Here is a 5,640-nt window from a genome sequence, read left to right on the forward strand (position 1 = left end):
CACCTTCGAGTTATCATCCAAACCCCTTCCAGGTATTAAGTTGCAAAACAGAGACAATTGCATTAAGTATGGTGCGTAATGTAATCAATAACTACATCCTCGGACATAGCATCAATGTTTTATCCCTAGTGGCAACAGTACATCCATAACCTTAGAGGTTTCTGTCACTCCCCCAGATTCACGGAGACATGAACCCACTATCGAGCATAAATACTCCCTCTTGGAGTTAAGAGCAAAAACTTGGCCAGAGCCTCTTGATGGCGTGTATTTCACACGTTCGTTGGGCAACCCCAAGAGGAAGGTATGATGCGCACAGCAGCAAGTTTTCCCTCAGAAAGAAACCAAGGTTTATCGAACCAGGAGGAGCCAAGAAGCACGTTGAAGGTTGATGGCGGCGGGATGTAGTGCGGCGCAACACCGGAGATTCCGGCGCCAACGTGGAACTGCACAATACAACCAAGCTACTTTGCCCCAACGAAGCGAGTGAGGTTGTCAATCTCACCGGCTTGCTGTAACAAAGGATTAACCGTATTGTGTGGAATATGATTGTTTGCGAGAGAAAACGGTAGAAACAAGTATTGCGATGAGATTGTATTTCGATAAAGAGAATTGGACCGGGGTCCACGGTTCACTAGAGGTGTCTCTCCCATAAGACGAACAGCATGTTGGGTGAACAAATTACGGTTGGGCAATTGACAAATAAAGAGAGCATGACAATGCACATACATATCATGATGAGTATAGTGAGATTTAATTGGGCATTACGACAAAGTACATAGACCGCCATCCAAGCGCATCTATGCCTAAAAAGTCCACCTTCGAGGTTATCATCCGAACCCCCTCCGGTATTAAGTTGCAAGCAACGAGACAATTGCATTAAGTATGGTGCGTAATGTAATCAACAACTACATCCTTAGACATAGCATCAATGTTTTATCCCTAGTGGCAACGACACAACACAACCTTAGAACTTTACATCACTGTCCCGGTGTCAATGCGGGCATGAACCCACTATCGAGCATAAGTACTCCCTCTTGGAGTTAAAAGCATCTACTTGGCAGAGCATCTACTAATAACGGAGAGCATGCAAGATCATAAACAACACATAAGCATAACTTTGATAATCAACATAACAAGTATTCTCTATTCATCGGATCCCAACAAACGCAACATATAGAATTACATATAGATGATCTTGATCATGATAGGCAGCTCACAAGATCCGAGCAATGATAGCACAATGGGGAGAAGACAACCATCTAGCTACTTGCTATGGACCCATAGTCCGAGGGGTAGACTACTCACTCATCACTCCGGAGGCGACCATGGCGGTGTAGAGTCCTCCGGGAGATGATTCCCCTCTCGGCGGGGGTGCGGGAGGCGATCTCCGGGATCCCGAGATGGGATCGGCGGCGACGGCGTCTCGGTAATGTTTTCCGTATCGTGGCTCTCGGTACTGGGGGTTTCGTCACGGAGGCTATTTGTAGGCGGAAGGGCAAGTCAAGAGGCGGCACGGGGGGCCCACACCACAGGCCGGCGCGGCCAAGGGGGGGGCCGCGCCGCCCTAGGGTTTGGCCACCCTGTGGCCCCTCTTCGTCTCTCCTTCGGACTTCGGAAGCTTCGTGAGAAAATAGGCCTGCGGGCTTTTATTTCGTCCAATTCCGAGAATATTTCTTTACTAGGATTTCTGAAACCAAAAACAGCGAGAAAACGACAGCGGCACTTCGGCATCTTGTTAATAGGTTAGTTCCGAGAAAATGCACGAATATGATATAAAGTGTGCATAAAACATGTAGATAACATCAATAATGTGGCATGGAACACAAGAAATTATCGATACGTTGGAGACGTATCGGCATCCCCAAGCTTAGTTACGCTCGTCCGAGCGAGGTAAAACGATAACAAGGATAATTTACGGAGTGACATGCCATCATAAACTTGATCATACTATTTGTAAAGCATATGTAGTGAATGCAGCGATCAAAACAATGTGTATGACATGAGTAAACAAGTGAATCATAAAGCAAAGACTTTTCATGAATAGTACTTCAAGACAAGCATCAATAAGTCTTGCATAAGAGTTAACTCATAAAGCAATAATTCAAAGTAAAGGTATTGAAGCAACACAAAAGAAGATTAAGTTTCAGCGGTTGCTTTCAACTTGTAACATGTATATCTCATGGATATTGTCAACATAGAGTAATATAATAAGTGCAATAAGCAAGTATGTAAGAATCAATGCACAGTTCACACAAGTGTTTGCTTCTTGAGGTGGAGAGAAATAGGTGAACTGACTCAACATTAAAAGTAAAAGAATGGTCCTCATAGAGGAAAAGCATCGATTGCTATATTTGTGCTAGAGCTTTGATTTTGAAAACATGAAACAATTTTGTCAACGGTAGTAATAAAGCATATGCATCATGTAAATTATATCTTATAAGTTGCAAGCCTCATGCATAGTATACTAATAGTGCTCGCACCTTGTCCTAATTAGCTTGGACTACGGATTATCACCGCAATACATATGCTTTAACCAAGTATCACAAGGGGTACCTCTATGCCGCTTTGTACAAAGGTCTAAGGAGAAAGCTCGCATTTGGATTTCTCGCTTTTGATTATTCTCAACTTAGACATCCATACCGGGACAACATAGACAACAGATAATGGACTCCTCTTTTAATGCTTTAAGCATTAAACAACAATTAATTCTTTTCTCATTAGAGATTTGAGGATGTTTGTCCAAAACTGAAACTTCCACCATGGAACATGGCTTTAGTTAGCGGCCCAATGTTCTTCTCTCACAATATGCATGCTCAAACCATTCAACTCGGTGTAGATCGCCCTTACTTCGAGACAAGACGAACATGCATAGCAACTCACATGAAATTCAACAATGAGTTGATGGCGTTCCCCGATAAACATGGTTATCGCACAACAAGCAACTTAATAAGAGATAAAGTGCATAATTACATATTCAATACCACAATAGTTTTTAAGCTATTTGTCCCATGAGCTATATATTGCAAAGGTGAATGATGGAATTTTAAAGGTAGCACTCAAGCAATTTACTTTGGAATGGCTGGAAAATACCATGTAGTAGGTAGGTATGGTGGACACAAATGGCATAGTGGTTGGCTCAAGTATTTTGGATGCATGAGAAGTATTCCCTCTCGATACAAGGTTTAGGCTAGCAAGGTTGTTTGAGGCAAACACAAGGATGAACTAGTACAGCAAAACTCACATAAAAGACATATTGAAAGCATTATAATACTCTATACCGTCTTCCTTGTTGTTCAAACTCAAAACTAGAAATTATCTAGACCTTAGAGAAACCAAATATGCAAACCAAATTTTAGCATGCTCTATGTATTTCTTCATTAATGGGTGCAAAGCATATGATGCAAGAGCTTAAACATGAGCACAACAATTGCCAAGTATCACATTACCCAAAACATTTATAGCAATTACTACATGTATCATTTTCCAATTCCAACCATATAACAATTTAACGAAGGAGAAACTTCGCCATGAATACTATGAGTAGAAACCAAGGACATATTTGTCCATATGCTACAGCGGAGTGTGTATCTCTCCCATAAAGTGAATGCTAGGATCCATTTTATTCAAACAAAACAAAAACAAAAACAAACCGACGCTCCAAGAAAAAGCACATAAGATGTGGCCGAATAAAAATGTAGTTTCGGGGGAGGAACCGATAATTTGTTGATGAAGAAGGGGATGCCTTGGGCATCCCCAAGCTTAAACAGCTTGAGTCTTCTTGATATATGCAGGGGTGAACCACCGGGTGCATCCCCAAGCTTAGAGCTTTCACTCTCCTTGATCATGTTGCATCATACTCCTCTCTTGATCCTTGAAAACTTCCTCCACACCAAACTCGAAACAACTCATTAGAGGGTTAGTGCACAATATAAATTGACATATTCAGAGGTGACACAATCATTCTTAACACTTCTGGACATTGCATAATGCTACTGGACATTAGTGGATCAAAGAAATTCATCCAACATAGCGAAAGAGGCAATGCGAAATAAAAGGCAGAATCTGTCAAAACAGAACAGTTCGTATTGACGAATTTTAAAATGGCACCAGACTTGCTCAAATGAAAATGCTCAAATTGAATGAAAGTTGCGTACATATCTGAGGATCATGCACGTAAATTGGCATAATTTTCTGAGCTTCCTGCAGGGCAGTGGGCTCAGATTCGTGACAGCAAAGAAATCTGGAACTGCGCAGTAATCCAAATCTAGTACTTACTTTTCTATCAACGGCTTAACTTGGCACAACAAAACTCAAAACTAAGATAAGGAGAGGTTGCTAAAGTAGTAAACAACTTCCAAGACACAAAATAAAAACAAAGTACTGTAGGTAAAAACATGGGTTGTCTCCCATAAGCGCTTTTCTTTAACGCCTTTCAGCTAGGCGCAGAAAGTGTGTATCAAGTATTATCGAAGGGTGGTACTTCTACAGCGGGGTGTGGGCTTTTCTCAACCAGGCATATTATATTAGATACATAAGTTTCAGCATCTCCCTTTTCATTAGTCTTAGGCGTGCTACTCTCATCAAACAAATTTTCAGGAACAAGCCAAGCATAGTTATTTTCTAGTGCATCATTCATAGCTAGGAGCTTACATGGTATTGGTGCTTTGATCTCACCTCCATCATCAATATTATTAGTGTATCTTATTCTATCCATATCCATCTTTTCAAGGAGACTAACAAAATTAGTAGGAGAACCAAGCATATTAAATTTAGCAAACACCTTTCTAGCTTCTCTTGCTAGACCACCAAATTCTCTAAGAAGGGTTTCTAATACAAAATCTTTCTTTTCCCCTTCTTCCATATCACCAAGTGTGAAAAACATGTGTTGGATTATTGGATTAAGATTAACAAATTTAGTTTCCAACAAGCGAACTAAATGTGCAGCAGCAATTTCATAAGTAGGCGCAAGATCTACCAAGTGTCTATCTTCAAAATTTTCAATGGTACTAACATGGTTGAAGAATTCTTCTATATTATTTCTCCCAACTATAGACCCACGTCCTACCGGTATGTTCTTTGTAGTAAAATTAAAAGGAAACATGATGAAATAAGTAAAGTGAATGCAAGTAAACTAATTTTTTTGTGTTTTTGATATAGCAAACAAGATAGCAAATAAAGTAAAACTAGCAACTAATTTTTTTGTATTTTGATTTAGTGCAGCAAACAAAGTAGTAAATAAAATAAAGCAAGACAAAAACAAAGTAAAGAGATTGAGAAGTGGAGACTCCCCTTGCAGGCGTGTCTTGATCTCCCCGGCAACGGCGCCGGAAAAAGAGCTTGATGGCGTGTATTTCACACGTTCGTTGGGCAACCCCAAGAGGAAGGTATGATGCGCACAGCAGCAAGTTTTCCCTCGAGAAAGAAACCAAAGTTTATCGAACCAGGAGGAGCCAAGAAGCACGTTGAAGGTTGATGGCGGCGGGATGTAGTGCGGCGCAACACCAGAGATTCCGGCGCCAACGTGGAACCTGCACAATACAACCAAGCTACTTTGCCCCAACGAAACGAGTGAGGTTGTCAATCTCACCTGGCTTCTTGTAACAAAGGATTAACCGTATTGTGTGGAATATGATTGTTTGC

Source organism: Lolium rigidum, chromosome 4 (genome assembly GCF_022539505.1).
Source record: "Lolium rigidum isolate FL_2022 chromosome 4, APGP_CSIRO_Lrig_0.1, whole genome shotgun sequence".
NCBI lineage: Eukaryota > Viridiplantae > Streptophyta > Magnoliopsida > Poales > Poaceae > Lolium > Lolium rigidum.